We start from the raw sequence: 21,361 nt of genomic DNA, 5'->3' as shown, positions 1-21,361 counted from the left end.
TTAAAAGAACTTTATAAGGTTGTTGCGAGGATCAAATATTTAGAAGGGTCCCGGTAACACAGTCAGTGCCACGTAGGTGTATGAGCTCTTCCCGATCTTTTGAGGTAGGTGTGAGACTACGGAGCTCAGAAAAGTGGAACGACTTGGGAACAACTTGCCCAAAGTCACATACTTGATGAGGGGCAGAGGCAGGATATGGAACCAGATCTTCGTGTCTGTAAGGCCATGGATTTTCCGACCTGCTGCGCCGTCTCGCGTTTGTCCCTGATCGGTTCTGAACTTCCGGCGCCTATTCTCATCCCGCCCAGATAAAACAAGCTGCCTCCCGGGGCTCACTGCCTCCTGGGAGCTCCCAGGAACTCTGGACAAAACAATCAGGAAAACTGAAAAGTGCGCTCTCCCTGCCGTGCCAGGCACGCCCCTCAGGGGGAGCCAGCGGGGCTTTATTTCTTCCGGCCCGCTGGCCCCCTGGCTAGGCCCCCAGCCGGGCCTCCTGGTTCCCGCCGCGCTGCAGCGGCACGAGGGTGCGCGGCTCGCAGGTGTCCGCGCGCACCGTAGGGCTGCCCGAGTGCGGCTGGCGGAATCCCTCCCCAGCTGGGGAGGAAGGCAGTTGTTTTCTTCCTGGCGGAACGTTCCACTTGAAACGGTTCCACAAGGGCTGTTCTCGCCTCCGACTCCGGGAGGAACTGTAATTAACACAGCAACAAACGCCCACGACGCTAACTGGCAAAGGGAGTGTAACACGAGCCGCTGCTACAACCGAACTGGGCCAATTGCTTTCCCTTCTTGCCTCCCATTTGGTCTGTTTTGGTTCCGCAGTCATCCAACTGTAGCGTTTCTTAAAACATGTCAGTGGCTGGTGTTTGTGTTTTGGGTTGAACAGTTTCACACACGTCGCTGGAGCCCGTGCTCGACCAGCTGCTGTGCTGAGGACTTGCTTTCCGCGGCTTTGGGAGTGTCAGGTAGCAAAACGAAGAGAGTAGTAGACTAGATGGGTGGCGGGGAGGAGGAGGAATTGTCTGCAGTGGAGTCGGGAGCCTCCTCCGGACCAGGACGGGTAAAACCGGTCGGCCAGGTCTCCTGGGGAGCGGGTGGAGACGCCCCACCTCACCTGGCTGAGCTCCGACTCAAGCTTAGCCGGCAGGTTCTGGGGCAATGGGGGAAGGGAGAGGGGCCAGGCCCTGGTGGGTCCCGCACACAGTACTCAGAGGCCGGCCAGGTGCCATGACAGGTGGCCCAGCTTGGAGTGGGCAGCCAGGGTCAGTCAGGGCAAGACTGCGTTCTGAGTCCTTTACCTTTGTAAGATCTGATTTCCGATGCCGCCCTTATATACACCCTTGCTCCTGCGGAGTTCGGTCCATGGCTTCCCGTGGGAACTTGTCACATGCAGATTCACAGGCCCTGCCTCAGACCCAGTGAGGCAGAATCTGCCCTTTAACAAGATCCTCAGATGATCTGCAGGCACGTTAAAGTTTCGGAAGCACTGACTGCCTTATTATGACATATACTTTCTTCTAACTTCTTTCTATCAATGTCCCATCGTGTCAACACGCTACTTTAGAAAATTGCAGAACAGGCGGTGGCTTCTAGAGGACTGGAACCCTACTCTCAGCTAAATGTCTGCCTCGTTTGATGCTTAGTAGTAGCTCTCTGCTAATTATTGCTAAGGAGTAGAGTGGGGAGAGGCACAGTCTGCTATACAGCCCAACCCAGAAAAGCTCAGAGACTACATGGGGAGTCAAAATCCAAACAAGAAGAGTGATATAACTCTACAAGGTAAGAATACACCAGGCAGAAATGACTATCATATAGGCAGCATAAACAGTATGTGTTGCATGCTTAGAAAATTCACTGTATTAAATATCTACCACCATTTTGTATGTATGCTCTCTACATACAGATTCATATACATACACATGTATCTGTAATATATAGAGACAAAGAGAATATATATTCTGACACAGTAGGATGATCAATATTTATTGAATCAATTGCTAGAGCCTGTTACAACACATTCTTCTGGAAAGAATTTTGTATTTTACACCAAACCAGCATGTATTTGTTCCAAAAGTAAAATGTATTACCAATAACAAAAGGTCCGCTTCACATGTCTTTTAAAACATTATAAGTAGTCATGATAGGTACATGGCTCCCATTTGAACATGATGGATTCCAGAAACCCAGAGAGGCCCAGCAGAGCTACTTCAAGAATCCTGCTAAGTCTTCCCAATCAGAATAACCCAACATTACCTCCCACATGTCCATTAAGTCCTCCCAGGCCACAGTGCCCTCGTAGATCACAGGCTGTAACTTTTTCAGAGCTGTTTCGTTCTTATGAGTTATTGATCTGCAAGCTAAACATTTTCAAACTGAGCCTTCACTCAATGGCCTGGAATCGCTTCAATTTATTCTGTCAAGTACTCAAGTTTCCTTACCTAGGCACTTAATCATGTGAGTTGTACATAGTGAGTACCAGTGAAAAGCAAGGTGGAGCATCCCTCATCTCACCCCATCAGAAGGATCCTTACAATTTTTTAAATTCATTTGTTCCATCTAAAGGGGCTAAGGTTAACAAAATATTTCAGGCATTTTTTTTTCTGTTTTATGTCTCTGTTATGTCCCAAGTGCTTAAGACAGATCTGTGGAGAGCAGCAGGTGCTCAATAAATATTTTGAGCTGAGCCAAATTGAATTGGTGCTTGAATACATAACCAAGAAGAAATTATCACTTTATCACACTATAACATTACTCCCTGTACATGCCATTTCCAACAATATTTAACACACAATCTGAAGTATTTCCTCATGTTTTATCCTTGCTGGAGACAATCAGTGCCGGTAAGATGATGGAAGGCAAACAAGGATTCTAGAGGGAAGGGGTTGCAGGAGGGAGGGAGGAAGGACATGCATTTAACAACATCTAGCGAGAGGTGGAATGCGAACTGTCACTTTTGAATGTGAACAGTAAAAGGATAGAACAAAAAGTTGAGAACCCAATCTAGAATATCATTGCTATTTTTTAAATAAAAGTTTCTAAAAGGCAAGAACTTCTGGTTCAACAATGCTTCGCCATCCACTCTAATAACCACAGCTAATATTTATTGAGTACTCACTACACGCCAGGCACAATCCTAGCTTTTTACACTGACTAGTCTTTACACTAACACTTAGAGGGAGATGTTATTATTACTCCCATGATAAAGATGAGGAACAGATGAACAGATGTTCAGTCATTTTCCCAAGATCACACAGAGCTAATGGGCTCAAGTACAGGGCCAGGATTCAGAGAGACTTTGACCCTAGAGCCCGTGCTTGTAACCAGTGGGCTGAGGTTAAGAAACCAAGTGAATTTGAAAGAGAAAACAATCTAACAGAGGACCCTGCCCTCCTGACTTTTGTCCTTCTGTAGCACATGCTCTCAGTCCACTGGCACAGGCCCTCAGCTTATACTGGAAATCACTGGCAGCTTCAGTGGTTCCTTCTACACTCACTGATGGCCCCCTACATGAAGACCCTTTGCTTGTCTCCACAGGAGAGGAGGGCCAGAAATGCCAAGGAGCAAATGCCCCAGACCCTAAGCCAATGAAGAATGGCAGTCAGTAAATCGTTGACTTTTTTCTCCCCTTGTGACATTGTAATAGGATAATTCTGACATGCGTTCCACAGTCTTTCAGCAGGCTCCCAGAGGGACTGAGTCCCAATTGTCCTCTGTGCTAATGCTCTCCCCGATACACTCTTTACTGGCTGTCTTCCCCTCCTTGCCTCATTTACCCACTGTGTTTCCTGGAATCACCTTTCAAACAAACTCCTTGTCTCAGGACCCACTTTTGAGGAACCCAACTCAAAACACTTAAATAACGTGATATTGAGTAGAACTTTTCCCATTGTCATGGATTTAGCAATTAGAATCCCAAACCAAGGATGTTAAGTACCCTACATACTAAAGACATCTGAATACAACTAGAGGCAAGACATCTGCTTGGTGTCTTAAGAGAAGGCTGAAAGAGTTCTGCAAACATGCTGGGCACAGTGGCTTATGCCTGTAATCCCAGCACTTTGGGAGGCTGAGGCAGGTGCATCACCTGAGGACAGGAGTTCAAGACCAGCCTAGCCAACATGGTGAAACCCTGTCTCTACTAAAAATACAAAAAATTAGCCAGGTGTGGTGGCACACACCTGTAATCCCAGCTATTTGGGAGGTGAGGCAGGAGAATCACTTAAACCTGGAGGCAGAGGTTGCAGTGAGCTGAGATTGTGCCATTTGCACTCTAGCCTGAGCAACAAGAGGGAAAATCTGTCACACACACACACACACACACACACACACACACACACACACAAGTTCTGCAAACCCATTGTCTCCACCTCATTCCTCTCCTTTTCTCCAATCCATATCAGCAGACATCTAGGAGAGGAGAATTTAAAGAAATGATTAAAATCCTCTAATAAGGAGTTCTGTGGCTTTTCCTTCCCCTCTCCATGGGAGCTTCTGCTACCCAGGATAAGTGAAATTGCACCAAAAGTGGATATTCGAGTCACAGAATATACAGAGGCTTCTATAGAGCCCACCAAGAAACACATATGCACCCTTCTTCCTGGACCAAGAGAACCAGCCTCTGGACACTGGCCACATAGAAGCCTTCAACTTCCAACAGAGCATCAGTCATGTGCCCAGCCGAACAAAGTGATGTCTGCTCCTATTTCCCCCTCACTAGCACCAGAAGAGTGTGAAGTGAAGGGGGAGAAGATAGTGGGAACAGAGAATGTGAGTCTAGACCTGCCACTCCCACAACTTCATGCCCTTTGGGTCAAAACCAGTGGAGAGATGAGTGTTAAACTGGATGAGACACTGAAGCTTTGTAGAGGACTAGATTGTTTTATTTTGTTTTGCTCTTCACTTAGAGTGATTGAAAACCTATGACATCTCCTTGAGATATAGGTAAGAAAAGGAAAAGGAATATTCTATGGAGCACAATTAGGGCAGCAACTGGAGAAAAACAATCTTTAATATTTACACCCCAACCAAATTAGGCTTTTCCATTTTGCAAGTTATACTTGTTTTGTGAAGAGAGTTCAGCAGAGCCTGTCTGGTTATACTGTCTAACAAATACTATGGAGTAAAGACGAACTGTCAAATGTGAATGAAAAATTATTAGGAAGCATTTGAAAGCTTTCTTTGTCCCCACCATTAGATTAAAACAAATCTTCTAGGAGAGGTAAGCAGCAAATAAGCAGACTGCGGCCGGGTATGGTGGCTCAGGTCTACAATCCCAGCACTTAGGGAGGCTGAGGCAAAAGGATTGCTTGAGGCCAGAAATTCAAGACTAGCCTGGGCAACAGAGTGAGACTTCCTCTCTACAAAAAATTAAAAAATAAGCTGAGTATAGTGGCGAGTGCCTGTAGTCCCAGCTACTCAGAAGGCTGAGGCAGAGGATCATTTGAACTCAGGAAGTGAACGCTGCAGTAAGCTATGATCTCACCACTGCACTCCAGCCTGGGCAACAGAACGAAATCACAACTCTTAAAAAAAAAAAAAAAAAAAGCAACCTAGAAGAGAGTAATCCATTTTTGATGGCAGTTCCCATGGTTACTTTGTCTAGTACATTTATTTTAAAATATTGGGAATCTTGACATTGAATTCGAAATCTGTTTTAAATGAGAACTCTGGAAACTGAAATTTGAACAAATGGCCTCAGGGACTGGTGTTGGTAAACTTTACAAATAACATTTTTGGTCTGCAAAAGTCACCAACATATTGCCATGGTTTTGGTAAAGCCAGGCACTGTACCCAGAAAAAAAGAAGAGGAAAAAAAAAGCTTTCATCATCAGCAATGTCGAAAACCATAAAATCCACAATTAGATTTAGAGAAAAAGCCAGTGGGAATTAAAACCACAGTGATGCAATCAGGTAATCTGGAGCTGGTTAAAATTCTGGTGTAGCCTGGGCACCAACTGCTATCTTTTGCTGATGTAAACTGAAGGAATTAAAAGCAAACACAAATGACTGTAGAGAATAATAAAGGTATCCATTGTTGTTCCCTACTCTCTTTTCCCATAATGATTTTCCGAATATGCAATAAAGGGGATTTTGTTTTTTTTTTTTTGATATGGAGTCTCGCTCTGCCACCCAGGCTGGAGAGCTGTGGCACAAACTCAGCCCACTGCAACCTCCGCCTCCCACGTTCAAGTTATTCTCCTGCCTCAGCCTCCCTAGTAGCTGGGATTACAGGCACGCTGATTTTTTTTTTCAGTAGAGACAGGGGTTCACCATGTTGGCCAGGCTGATCTTGAACTCCTGACCTCAATGATCCGCCTGCCTCAGCCTCCCAAAGCTGGGATTATAGGTGTGAGCCACCATGCCCGGCCCATGAAGGGTATTTTTAATGCTATATTAAAAGAGCTATTTTATAGAAAATGTGTAGGAAAAAATCTGTGATGACATTCATTAAAGAGATTGAGAACGCTGTAATCCCAGCACTTTGGGAGGCCGAGTCGGGTGGATCACGAGGTCAAGAGATCGAGACCATCCTGGTCAACATGGTGAAACTCTGTCTCTACTAAAAATACAACAAATTAGCTGGGCATGGTGGCACGCGCCTGTAATCCCAGCTACTCAGGAGGCTGAGGCAGGAGAATTGCCTGAACCCAGGAGGCGAAGGTTGCGGTGAGCCGAGATCGCGCCATAGCACTCCAGCCTGGCTAACAAGAGCAAAACTCCGTCTCAAAAAAAAAAAGAATAGATTGCTTTATTCCAAGAAGAATTTAACTTTTCTAAACAGAAAAAGACAAGAAGACACTTGACTTTAACGTTAAAAACACCTAAATGTTTATTCCAGGAGGAAGTATAGGGGATCATGTATACATTTTTATAGACTCTAGCTCTGTCATTGTCACAAATGGACACTTGCCATTCTGTCTGGCCACTCAGCATCTGAAATTCTGCTTGAAAAACACCCCTCTTGAGTCTCATCCACACTCCTGGGGCAGAGCCCCTTTCCCACTATAAAGCTGAACATGCTAGGCTCTGGATCTCTCAGCCTTCCTGTGGCTGGGCACAGGCACTTCAGCAGTCTCTGTTCATCAGATGCATCGCCTCAGACTTTAAAAGAGGAGGGACAGCCCATGTTTATTGTGGAGATACGTGTTAGTGGTGGCAGCAGGAACATCTGATTTTCAGAGGCAGCAGTGACAGCATTTATGGTAGCCACGTGTGATCATTAATACTGAGTGTCAACTTGACTGGATTGAAGGATACAAAGTATTGATGCTGGGTGTGTCTGTGAGGGTGCTGCCAAAAGAGATTAACATTTGAGCCAGTGGACTGGTGAAGGCAGATCCATCCTTATCCTGGTGGGCACAATGTAATCAGCTGCCAGTGAATATGAAAAAGGTGAAAAGGAGAGACTGGCCTAGCCTCCCGGCCTACATCTTTCTCCTGTGCTGGATGCTTCCTGCCCTTGAACATCAGACTCCAAGTGCTTCAGTTTTGGGACTTGAACTGGCTCTCCTTACTCCTCAGCTTGCACAGCCTATTGTGGGACCTTGTGATCGTGTAAGTTAATACTTAAACTCGTGTGTGTGTGTGTGTGTGTGTATCTTATTGGTTCTCTCCCTCTAGAGAATCCTGGCTAATACAGCCTGGGCACGCCAATGTCAGGAATATCAGCAGCACAAGCTCTAGCATCAATGTCCAGAGAAGACACTTCTGCAGCCTGATCTGGGTATTGTTCTCAACCTGTAGCTTCCCCACAGGTTCTCTGAGTTGCCTTTAGATTAATTCTTCCGCTTCTCAAACCTAGGTCATTTCAGAAGCTGAAGAATTGGAAACTGCAACATGTATTGGAAACTGCAAAATAATTTGGAGCAATTATATCCATTAAAAGAAATGAAAATGAAATTTCATCAAAGAATCTTCCAAAAAGGCAGTCCCTTTTTCCCCCAAGAGATATAAGGGAATAAGTTTGCATATCTACAGACTAAAGTATGGAAAATGGAAGTGACAACTTTCATTTATCAGCAAGTCCTAATTTTTTCCAAAGCTTTTTAATAAAAAAATTTTTTGTAATTGGAATTAAAAATGGTCAGAGGACGAGAAGAGAAGTTAGGGAATTCTAAATCCATCACTAAGGATAGTATTTCAAGCAGACCATAAAAGAGAAGCTTGAGTGAGAACATCTATGAAGCTGTGAGTAACAAGGCAGTGGATAAATACATACCGATAGTGAAGACCACTAACATAATTCTCATGTTGATCGCTATCAATTTTTCTACCATTCTCATCTTTAAAATGTGTAAAAGCGTCTTTTTTAAAATGCCTCATTTTAACTCCCCTCAAAAACCCAATATGGTAGGTGCAATTGACTCCATTTGCCCAATGAAAAATTGAGGTTCACACAACACACACACACACACACACACACACACATTTCATATTAGAGAGGTGGTTGCCTATTTTGTCTTTTTGTAAGGCCTAACTCAACCATGGTCCCAGAGCCCAACAAGACTGAAGCTAGGCAGGCAACACTCACTTCTAAAACGATTCCCTTTCAAAGGGAAATAAATTCCCCAGCATCTGTGCCACATAGTAGAGTGGGTTTTTGCAAAGTGCGTTCATACCATGAACAACTCTGAGCTTATTTTATTATAGCAGATCCATGGACCACCAATACCCTAAGACAACTATAAGGAACATTTTGAACAGCAAGATGGTACTTGCTACATAGAAAACCAAACACACAAACAAAATTACCAGATTCCCTGATGGCTTTAGGAAAATCAATCTTGCTGAGAATAATAGGAGCTGATTGGTCTTTGAAAAGAGTAATTCAAACTGGGCAGTCAGATTTAAGAAAACAGTTTAGAATGAGGCAGAAACAAATTTATTTACAAAGTTTTTTTTTGTCATATATGGTATTTCTTCACAGAAAACACAAAAATTAACTGAACAAGTATGCTTTTTTTCTTCTCTGTAATTACAGTGGACTTGATATTTTGTTTTTATGAAGAAAAAATGTCATCTGTGTATTTTCTTTGTAATTTAGTTGGAATGTTTGCTAAATGTTAGCAATTATAGAAAAATATGAATAATAAAAAAGAAAAATTGTCAGATCATAGCCTGACCTTCTTTTTTATCCACTGCATGAATTTTGACTGTATCAAAGCAAAACAGTTTGGAATTAGTAATATGCTATTTTCCATTCATCTAACTGACAATTAAGCTAAGTGAAGAAAATTTGTCCTTGAAGTGTATGGAATTATTCAACATGAAACAAAAAAATAACTCAAGTCAGCCCATGTATCTTCAGTCACTACTTTGTAAGTGATGTTTTGTTATCTTGGAAAAGCTGTTTTAGGAAACTTAAGATTTGATACACACTATTTAAAAAACTTGTCCTTTTCATTACAAGCACACTATAGTAATTCTGGTCAAATGTTTATTTTCTTTAGTTATATCTCCTTGAATGTTTCATTTGAAAAAAGCTTCAGTTTGAAAAGCCAAACGTGAGCCCTGACAGAATTCCATAAATCAAAAATTACTTAGAGGTTTACACTGGGGTAATTCCAAAAGCAAGGAAATGCCGAATTCCAGCAAATCAACACCACAGGGATTTCTCTTTAATGCCTTCCGTCAGTCCTTGTTATTTAGCTTCACTTAAGAATGAAAGTCAAAAGCATTCCATGATCCTTTTTTAAAGTGTTTTCTTTTCCTAATTCAAGTATTCCAAGTTTGTGCAGAGATGTATAACCAGAAATTATTTCTTCTGGGGGAGCCCTAAGAGCAATGCCACTGTGTCCTCATCAGTTATCTTCTGTGGGCAGCCCAGTATATTGGGCAGCATTTGGGGACCTCATGAATGAGCTTGGAAAGGGGAACAAACCCCCAGGATTGGTGAGCATAGAAATCAACAAGAGCAAGGGACCAGGAAGAGATCAAAGGCAGCTGGATCTGTCCCCTTTCCACAGTAGTACCCAGTCACCAGACACTTAACTCTGCCTTTCTTCTCACTAAGCTGTCCACACTCTGCAAACCAAAGTTTCTAGGAGAAGGTACTAAATTAAGTTTCAAGGTCCATATCTCTAGTTCATACGGTTAGTAAAGACTGAATGTGATAACATGATGCCATCAGAAAAGGAAAAAGTGCTGCTTATATTAAGCTACCACCATCTCTATCTTAACAGTCAGGGCTATTTGCTCTGCTCCAGCTTGACATGGACACAAATAGTAACTAACAGTCGAAAGTGGAATATGTGTGGTAGTATATAAATTTCACTTGATATAGACCCATGTGGTCTGTAATACAGACTTACGGACCATAAAACAGAAACATGAAGAAGTGAAGGAAATAACTTGCTAAAATTGAAGCCTCATTTCTCTAACCTTAGAGCCCACTCATTTAACCATATCTTAATTAAAAATATTTATTGTCTTAGTTTGGATTCCTCAGAAAACAGAGCCTAAGGCAGAAGGTTATGTGATGCTATTTGCTAGGAAGTGAGCCCCAGGGTGCAGGAGTGAAGAGAAGGGAGAGGACAGGGAAATGAGGAGAGGCGATGACAGGAAGCATGATGGAACTCACTACTGCTGACTGATATTGATTGCCCCGTCAACAGGACTTTGTCCCTAAGAAATCATATCAGCTGCATTTCATTATGAGGAAAAAAGGGCAGAATTTATTCACTGGCTCCTAGCCTCTGTTAGTTCTAGGCTATTAACCCTTCCACACCTCCAAGTTGCCCTTAAGTGGACAGGAACCCAGAACTGAGTGTCCTGGTAGAATCAACAAGGAATCCCAGGGCTGGAGATGAGAGATGTGTATATAGGCAGCAGGTGACGGACTGTCAGCTTGCACCTGAAATCAGGCAGAATCCATGCAGAGAGAGAGTGTCTGAAGTGGTTCATAAGAAAAGTCTCATGCACATATACTCTACCATGACATTGGATTTCCAAATGGAGTACAAAGTCAGAAATCATTCACATGCAAGTCATAGAGTCATCTACAACTTGGAAATCATCGATTGCTTCTGAAAAAATTATACCAACTCCACCACAGCATTTAGAGTGGTATAGGAGTGTGTATACTCACACTAACCTTAATTCATCTCATACAGTGATAATATATATCATCCAACCCAATACTATTCACCTATAAAAAGCAGCTTGGCTATCACATCCCTCTGGGAAGTCTTCCCTAATTCTCTCCCTCACCCCTGCAGTTGGGTTGGGGACCTCCCTCTAGGTTCTGATAATGTCCTATGCATAGATCTCTGCCATTGCCCTTTTCATATTATGTTATAATTATTTGCTAATATGTCAGTCTTCCCCCAAAAGAATATGAGATTCTTAAGAGAGGGACCTGCTGTCACAGGTCTTTGAATCCCCAGAATAGCGTTGTATACCTTAGTATGCATTAGGTACTCAAGGAATATACAGTGTAAGGAAAGGGAAGTTGGAAGTATTGGTGGGGAGTGAAGGCCTGACACAGTCTTTGTGAGAAATGGAAGAGTGAGCAATCCAGAGAATCCGGAAGAGTGTGCAGGTACTGCTGAGAGGGTCCACCTGCAGCTGGAGACTGTGAAGTCATGATGGACTATCTATCCACCTGTGTGACTTTCTCCACTCTCTAACTGGAGAGGACAGAGCAACTTTGAAGCACATGCTGTAGATTCTGATGAGTGCTGTGACCAGGAGGTCAAGAAATAATAATTTAACAGGCTGTTAAATGGTATTTCCTGCTGAGACTCCAATCTATGGATAATGGGTATAAATGTTTGCAAATTCAAAGGAGTGGTAGTGTCAGTTAGTTATATCCAGGGCTTACTAAGAGGTAGACAAAAATCAGTCCTGTAGCCTTTAGCCTATTGCCCATCTCTAAGCTATAAAAGAAAAGATGAAATTTTTTTCAGATAAAAATTCTTTTTTTTTTTTTTTCCTGAGACAGAGTTTTGCTCTTGTTACCCAGGCTGGAGTGCAATGGCGTGATCTCGGCTCACCGCAACCTCCACCTCCCGGGTACAGGCAATTCAGAGAAAAATTCCTTAAAGAAAATTGTCATTCTGGAAAAAAGCATTATGGCACTTCCCCTCACCTTTCCAGAGGAGGTCGATGGTCACTACCCTCAAGCCAAATGAGAGGGCTGTTGGTCCAGTAGTCTCATGAGGCCTGTGATTGGCAGAATTCAAAGATGATGCCCACCTCCCTCCAAGGAGCCCATACCCTTGTATAATCACCTTCCCTTAAGTGTGGGTGAGAACCGTAGCTATGAGGGCTACCACTGCCATGATTATATTACATTACATGACAAAAGAGATATTGAAGATATAATTAAAGTCTTAGTCAAGTTCATGAAAGGGAAGCTTATCACGAATGGGCCCAACCTAGTGAGGTAAACTCTTAAAAGGGCGTCTAATAGTCTCAGATGCACTCTTGCTGCTCTAGAAGAAAGCAGCCAGCCATGCTATAAACCATCTATGGGGGCCCTGTGGCAAGAAACAGTGAGTGGCTTATAGAAGCTGACAGCAGTCCCCAGTTGACAGCTAGCAAGAAAACAAGGACCTTAGTCATACAGCTGCAAGGAAATGAATTCTACCAAAAAGCAATGAGCTTGAAAGAGGACCCAAAGTCTTAGATGCAAATCACAGTTTGGAGTAACAGCTTGATTTCAGCATGGTGAGACCCTTAGCAGAGGACTCAACTAACTCCTACCAGGACTCCTGACCCCGTAAAAACTGTGTGATAATACATTTGTGTTGTTTTAAGCTGCTAAGCTTGTGGTAATTTGTTAATCAGCAATGGAAAATGAAGGTGGCACCTAAGCAAAATGTGGTAAAACTTCTTAAGAAATAGTCACGCCTGTCCCTTAGGGTTGGAGAATGACAAAGGCTGATGCCTCATTCTTACCTGGAGAAGTCTGAGGGTGAATGGTTGCCTAAAACTGTTACCTGCAATGGCATGGGAAGAAGAGAAGCCAGCAGGGTATGTATTTAGAGCCAAGTTATCCCTGCTGAAGTAGCTAGGAATGAGATTTCTCAAAAAGACTCCTGGGGAAAGGGGCTCCCAGCAGAACAGGTTGAAGGTGTCTATCAGAAGAGCAGTGCAAGAGATCAGCCGGAGAGGGCCTTCCCTGGTGAGCAATGTGAGGAAGGAGGTCTACTGAGTGGTGGGAGCATCTCTGAAGAACGCACAGAAGCTCCCACAAGAGAAACAACCAGCAGTAAGACATATGACTTGCACAGGCAGACAAGTATTGCATGATCTTGCTCATAAGTAGAATCAATAAAAAGTGCTTCTCAAAGAAGTACACAGTAGAATAGCAATTACCAGAAGATAGGCAGGGTGAGGGAAGGAGAGAATGGTGAGTAATTGGTCAACAAGTACAAAGTTACCGTAAAATAGGAAGAGTAAGTTCTGGATTCTGTTAGGAAAGTGACTAGAGTTCACAATAATGTATCGGATATTACAAAATAGCTTAAAGAGGCATTTTAAAATATTTTCACCACAAAGAAATGATACATGGTTAACATGATAGATATGTTAATGACCCTGATTTGATCAGTGCACAATTTATACATGTATTGAAACATCATGTTCTCCATAAATATGTGCAATTATTGTGTGTAAATAATTTTTAAAAGGACATCTGCCTTGACAGAGGACAGTGATGGCCATGTACTATCAGCACCAGTCAAGTAAGAAACTGCCCATCCCAGGGTCATTTGCAATATCTGGAGATACTTTTGGTTGTTAGAAAGGGAAATAAGGTGGAGGTGGGCCTGCTGCTGGCATCTAGGGAGTAAAAGCCAGGCTGCTAAACATCCTATAATGCATTGGACAACCCCCCACAATGAAGTCCAAAATGCCAAAAGTTCTGGGGTTGGTAAAATCTCAAATCCCTTCCTTCCCTGTCATGCATGAGCCCAAGGCAGCAAAGAGAGTGAGAGAAGAGGTGGGTAGAGGACAGGAAAAGACTTTACCTCACTTCTGTAGTGCCATCCTGCAGCATTTTAGTGCCATCCAATGAAGGAAGAGAGGGCACCTTTGAACTGAATGAGAGACACAAATGGAGGCATACCTCAGTGATACTGTAGGTTCAAGTCCAGACCAAAAGCAAGTCACACAAAATTTTTTGTTTCCCAGTGCATATAAAAGTTATGTTTACACTGTACTTTAGCCTACTATGTATGCAATAGCATTATGTTTAAAAGTGCACATATCTTAACTTTAAAATTCTCTATTGCTAAAAAAAAAATGCTAACAATAATCTGAGCCTGCAGCAAGTTGTAATATTTTGGCTGCTGGAGGGTCTTGCCTTGATGTTGATGACTGCTGACTGATCAGGTTGGTGGTGGCTGATGGTTGGAGTGGCTGTGGCAATTTCTTAAAATATGACAACAATGAAGTCTGCCACATTGATCAACTCTTTCTTTCTCTATAGCATGCAATGCTGTTTGATAGCATTTTCCCCGGAGTAGAAATTTTTTTCAAAATTAGAGTTAGTCTTCCCAAATCCTGCCAACGCTTTATCAGCTCGGTTTATGTAATATCCCAAATCTTTCACTATCATTTCAACAGTGTTCACAGCACCTTCACCAGGAGTAGATTTCATCTCAAGAAACCACTGTCTTTGCTCATCCACAAGAAGCAGCTTATCTGTTGAAGTTTTATCACGAGATTGCAGCAATTCAGTCACATAGGCTCCACTTCTAATTCTAGCTCTCCTGCTGTTACTTCCTCCACTAACGTCTTGACTGCTCGAAGTCATCCATGAGAGTTGGAATCAACTTCTTTCCAAAGTCCTGTTAATGTTGGTATTTTGACCTCCTGCCATAAATCAAGCTTTTAATGACATCTAGAATGGTGGATTCTTTCCATAAGGTTTTCAATTTATTTTGCTCAGATCCATCAGAGGAACCATATTCACTGGCAGCTATTGCCTTACAAGATGTACTTCTTAAAAATAAGACTTGAAAGTTGAAAGTACTGCGTGATCCATGGGCTGCAGAATGGATATATTTAGCAGTCATGAAAACAACATAAATCCCCTTGTACATCTCCATCAGAGCTTTTGTATGACTAGGTGCATTGTTAATGAGCAGTAATATTTTAAAAAGAATCTTTTTGTCTGAGCAGTAAGTCTCAACAGTGGGCTTAAAATATTCAGTAAATCATGCTGTAAACAGATGTGCTGTCATCCAGGCTTTGTTGTTCCATTTATAGAGCACAGGAAGTATAGATTAAGCATAATTCTTAGGGTCGTAGGATTTTCAGAATTGCAAATGAGCATTAGCTGCAACCAAAAGTCACCAGCTACATTAACCTCTAACAGAAGAATCAGCCTGTCCTTTGAAGATTTGAAGACAGGCATTGACTTCTCCTCTCTGCCTATGTAGATCCTAGATGGCATCTTCTTCCAACAGAAGCTGTTAAAAATCTGTTATTTAGTGGAGCCGCCTTCAGCAACAATCTTAGCTAGATCTTCTGGATAACTTGCTATTGCTTTTATTTAGATCAGGATATGCTGCTTTTCCTTGCACTTTTAGGTTATGAAGATGGCTTCTTATCTAAACCTCATAAGCCAGATTCTACTAGCTTCAAAGTTTTCTTCCCTCAGCTTTCTCACCTTTCTCAGCCATCGTAGAATTGAAGAGAGTTAAGGCCTTGCTCTGGATTAGGCTTTGGTTTAAGGGAAGGTTGTAGCTGATTTGATCTTCTCTGCAGACCACTCAAACTTTCTCCATATCAACAAAAAAGTTGTTTCATTTTCTCATCATTCCTGTGTCCACTGGAGTAGCACTTTTAATTTCCCTCAAGAACTTTTCCTTTGCATTCACAACTTAGCTACTTTGGCACAAGAGGCCTAGCTTTTTGCCTACCTCAACTTTCAATGTGCCTTCATCACTAAACTTAATCATTTTCAGCTTTTGATTTAAAGTGAGAGACATGTGACACTTCCTTCTACTTTAACACTTAGAGGCCATTATAGGGTTATTAATTGGCCTAATTTCAATATTGTTGTGTCTCAGGGAATAGGGAAGCTGGAGGAGAGGGAGAGGGATGGGGAAATGATTGGTTAGTAGAGTAGTCAAAACACACACAACATTTATCAATTATGTTCACCATACCATCTTACATAGGTATGGTTCATGGAACCATGCATGGCAGCTCAAAACAGTTACAGTGGTAACATCAATGATCACTGATCACAGATCACAATAACAGACATAATAATAATGAAAAAGTATGGAATAGGGTGAGAATTACCAAAATGTGACACAGAGATACAAAGTGAGCACAAGCTGTTGGAAAGAAAGCACCTGTAGACTTGCTTGCTTGATGCAGGTTTGTCTCTAACCATCAATTTGTAAAATGCACAATCTCTGAGAGGCACAATAAAACAAAGCACAATAAAATAAGATGTGTCTATATTGATGGGACTTTTCAACACCCCAAAATGAGACTTTGCTGTTAACCACATGTGACTAACAAAGCTATGGAAGTCCAAGATGACAAAAGAACAGAGTCAGGGAAGTACAACTCAGTTTGTTTTGTTTTGTTTTGAGATAGAGTTTCACTCTTGTTGCCCAGGATGGAGTGCAATGGCACAATCTCGGCTCTCTGCAACTTCTGCCTCCCAAGTCCAAGTGATTCTCCTGCCTCAGCCTCCTGAGTAGCTGGGATGACAGGCATGCACCACCACGCTCGGCTAATTTTGTATTTTTAGTAGAGATGGGGTTTCTCCATGTTGATGAGGCTGGTCTCGAACTCCCGACCTCAGCTGATCTGCCTGCCTCAGCCTCCCAAAGTGCTGGGATTACAGGTGTGAGCCACCACACCCAGCCCTGAGTGTGTTTAAAAGCAGTTGGTAGAAATTTCCCAAGTGCTGCCCACTGAGTCCAGCTAATAAAACTGATACAACAGTCACAGATCCAGAGAGACTATAGTGTAACTGACTAGCTTGACACTCAAAGGAACAGAATGTTACAGGAGAGTAGGAGTCCCAGCAAGGAATAAGAAAAATGTCCATTGTCTTAGGACAGGTTCCTTAGAAGTGGAGCTTGAATCAGGGATTCTTGTGCAAAAGGGCTGGCCAGGATGAGACCAGGTGAAATCTCTTCTATTCATTTACCAGAGCTGCCATAAATAAGTACTATAAACTGGGTGGCCTGAAACAAGAGAACCTTCTTGTCTCACAGTTCTGGAAGCTAGAGGTCTAAAATCAAGGTGTCTACAGGACCAGTTCCTTCTGAGGGCTCTGAGAGAGAATCTGTTCTGTACCTCTTTCCTAGCTTCTGGTGACAGCCAACAATGCTTGGTGTTCCACAACTTGCAGCTGTGTCACTCCCACTTCTGCCTCCGTCTTCACATGGCACTCTCTCTGTGCCCTGTGTCTTTACCTTATGTAGGCATCAGTCATATTGCATGAGGAACCCACCCTGCTCCATATGACATCATTTTAATTAATTATATCTGCAAGGATCCCATTTTCAAATGAGGTCACATTCTGGGGTGCTGGGAATTAGAGCTTCAACATATCTTTTTTGGGAAACACAATTCAACCTATAATGTCCCTTAAGGGAATGGGGGTGCAGCTTAGGGCAGGGGATGAGTCTGGCCAGGATATGAGTTTAGCTCAGTTCCAGCCCCAGTCTAATACCACCAGGAGCTCCAGAGCCTGAATGGCATCACAAAGTCATCCCCTTTCAAGGGATGGAGCGATCAGCCTTTTGTAACCCCTGAATTGGCCAACCATTGGCTGCAGGTAGTCCCTGACAGGAAAATCTATCAACCCAAGCATTTCTGGTTTAGGTTTCCATTCACCCAAGGGCAGTTGTTGTCTAACGTTACTGTGCATCAGAAACACAGACGGCTAGACCCCAATTCCAGGTTTCTGAGTCAGTAGGTAGGGCCTGAGGATTTGCATTTATAACAAATTCCCAGGTAATGCTCTGCTGCTGGTCCCAGGACCACACTTTGAGAACCACGGATGCAGGGCAATAATTCTTAATCGGGGCAGTTGTGAGTAGCCAGTGGTCAATACTTAGAGCAGCGAGGGGCTAGGATGGGTTCACTGGAGGGTTAAGGGAACCCAGGAAGAACAACAACAACATGGTAACTACACCACTCTTCTTCACAAAGTTGAGGTACACGGGAAGTGGGAAAATAAACCCAGAATGGCTGCAGGGGAAACTGTGTCCTTCAGAGAGAGACAGCAAAAAGGAGATCAACTCCTACAAAAAGAGGTTGTGGAAAGAGGGACAATACCAGTACCAGTGTAGACTGCCAGGTTGTCTGGATTAAAAAGCCAGAAAAAGGAGTTTCTATTTTTCAAACAATCAGTGCGTCAAGTGGGGTGTACAGTAACAATGCAGGTGATTTTAAAACTACAGAATCTTTCTTGGATCTCCCTGTGTGCCTTGTGACCAAATTGGCTACCAATGCCATTCACTCCTTTTTTTTTCTCAATCTCTATGAGTCATTGAGTGGCTGCCAGCTATGCAGCCACACCGCTCAGTCATCCAGAGGGCCTGAAGAATCCCATCAAGTGTGCTACAGTCTGGTTATTTAATTGGTAGAGACAAAGCTTTATGGCAGCTTTAAGATGTGGCTGAAGCTTAACTATACGGCTCTTCTAGCAGGAGAGTTATCAAAGATTGTACAAAATTGCAGCAATTTTACTGAAGCCGAGAAAATGTTCCATGGTTAGAAAGGGAAAAGAAATTATTTCAAATGCATTTATAAAAGACAAATTAAAATAGGCAATTTAAAGACATGGGTAGCACTAAGTGAAGGGAGCACAGAATAAATTATCCTTGATATCCACAGAGGTTGCTTGAGAAACAAATCTGGGAATGAAGTAGGAACTAATTTAATAGCATCAGACTAAATTATCAAACTAAATGTTTAGAAAATAGCAGAATGTCTTCAAGTTAAAAGCAAAGAACAGAAAGGTTTTCAAAGAGCTTCATTTCAAGCTGAATGGAAAACAGATGGAACAGCCCATATGAAACAAGAAGGAAGCTTCCTCTTGGGGAAGCATATCCTTAAGAGATTCACAGATTTTGAAATTGGGAGCCACATCTTTATTAGGCAGCTACCCAAGGAAGTCTAATGGGACAAAAACCTTTAAAAGTTGGGATTTTCTAATATTTATAATCTTGCATTGGAAGGCTATTTTACCTTTTATTTTTTATATAAAGAAAAATAGGCTGGATGTGGGGGCTTATGTCTGTAACCCCGACACTTTGGGAGCTTGAGGCAGGAGGATCACCTGAGGCCAGGAATTCAAGGCCAGCCTGGGCAACATCGCAAGACCCTGTCTCTACAAAAATACTTAAAAAAAAAATTCATTCTCACTGCAGAAATTTTAGAAAGTACAGAGTTTATATACCTTGAGAAGTTTGTACTAGTAGTAGTACTCCTAAAAGTATGAAGAGGAAAATAACCCCTTCATGGAAACAAAATCATGGAATATACCATTTTCTCTTCATTGTCATAGAGATTGTGTTGCTTTTGACCACCTGTGTCCCAATTTTTTCACTTAACACCATATCACAAACTTTTCCAATCTGTATAAGGAATTGGTCTTTTTTATTTACATAAATGAGCTTTGTTTATACAACTGTTAACTTACGATGTTAGATGACAAAGAGTGTTATCAGGAAATCCCAGAGTTCCCACACTGGTATCATAAGCTAGAGCCAGAAAAGCCTGCTATATTTTGATAACAATGTCAGGTGGGACAAGTGTAGAAAACAACAATTATATCTCTGTATTGATCTGTGCCTTGCAATAATCTGTCCATGTTCTAGAAACTCCTTCTACTCTGTAATATTACCAAACTCAATAATACAATAAGTGAATCTCTTTTAAATAGGTTCTTTTAGTTTTAGCTATCATACCTGTAGATAGATAGATAGATGATAGATAGATAGATAGATAGATAGATGTAACAAAGATACAATTTTTTATTGAGACAGAGTCTTGCTCTGTCTCCCAGGCTGGAGTGCAGTGGCACAATCTCAGCTCACTGCAACCTCTGCCTTTGTGGTTCAAGTGATTCTCCTGCCTCAGCCTCCCAAGTAGCTGGGACTACAGGTATGCGTCACCATGCCCAGCAATTTTTTTTTTTTTTTTAGTAGAGATGGGGTTTTGCCACGGTGGCCAGGCTGGTCTTGAAATGCCTAATCTCAGACAATCAGCCTCAACTTTGAATCCCATTTTTTTTCCAAAATGAAAGTATATTAATTTTGTTGGGTTTTGTTTTTGGATTATAAAAGCAGTTTATGCTCTTAGTTGAAGAAATAGTAATAGACTGAATCAACTAAATAAAGCAAAATAATAGAAGATATAAACACGTTTTAAAAGAAAAAATAATCACTAGCAATCCAAACATCCAAAATAAGCACTACTAACATATTTTTACATGGCAAAATAATACCATCTCTTTAGTTAACACTAAGAGAGTAGAATATAGTGGTTAAGAGCAAAGATTCTGATGTCAGTCAGCCTGGATTCAAATCCCAGCTCTGCCATTCTGTGATCTTACCGAAGCTACTTCACCTCTCTGCACCTCAGCCTACAGGGCATTAAATGAGTTAGCATAAGCAATTAGAAAAGTGTCTAGCACATGGGGAGTCTATATACCAGCTAGGAGCTATTATTGTCCTTAAGCAAATGTATTCTTACTGACTTGGAAGATAGAATAAAAGGACAATCCAAGTCATGTGAGCAATTCTGCCCATCCTTCCAGCTCAATAAGTGTATGGCTTGAGGGAATGTGAAATAGGAGATACAAATCTGCAGTTCCCCGAGTAGGACTGTTCCCAGCTACTTCTGTGGGAGGATCTCATGTTTAAAGATAAGTATTTTATGGCCTCTAAACACAAGTCCACTACTTCATCTGGCATCTCAGCTGAAGAAATGACACTCCATTCCAGTGCTGGGGAAGACACTGCCATATTGTTCTCCAATGCGGGACATTCTTAAGTGATTTTCTGGAGTCAAGGTACATATGTAATTTTGCCTTAAATTCTTATATCTAAGATATCATTCTACCATATATCTGAATTCATTTCCTACTGTTGCAGTGATAAATTGGCACAAACTTGGGGACTTAAAACAACAGAAACGTATTCTCTCACAGTTCTGGAGGTCAGAAGTCCAACATTAGTTTCACTGGGCCACAATCAAGGTATTAGTGAGGCAGCATTTCCTCTGGTGACTCCAGGGAAGAATCCATTCCTCAATTCTTCCAGTTTTTGGTGGCTGCCAACATTCCTTGTCTTGTAGCTGCATTCTCCCAATCTCTTCCTCTGTGGCAACATTGCTTTCTCTCCTTTTGTCTGTATCAGATCTCCCTCGGAAT

The 21,361-nt window shown here is 42.2% G+C and overlaps 1 long non-coding RNA gene across 2 annotated transcripts in view; it reads right to left on the bottom strand.

Annotated features, from left to right (window-relative positions):
• LOC108590542 (uncharacterized) overlaps positions 1-21,361 on the bottom strand; it is a 56,932-nt gene that overhangs the window by 17,888 nt on the left and 17,683 nt on the right. For both annotated transcript variants that reach the window (XR_013532336.1, XR_008479738.2), the window contains exon 2: positions 1-21,361. This exon is cut by the window's left edge. This is a non-coding gene — a long non-coding RNA (uncharacterized LOC108590542).

This window comes from Callithrix jacchus, chromosome 2 (assembly GCF_049354715.1).
Source record: "Callithrix jacchus isolate 240 chromosome 2, calJac240_pri, whole genome shotgun sequence".
In the NCBI taxonomy this organism is placed as follows: domain Eukaryota; kingdom Metazoa; phylum Chordata; class Mammalia; order Primates; family Cebidae; genus Callithrix; species Callithrix jacchus.
The sequence above is the reverse complement of the archived record's forward strand: the minus strand, read 5'-3'. Positions and strand labels throughout refer to the sequence as shown.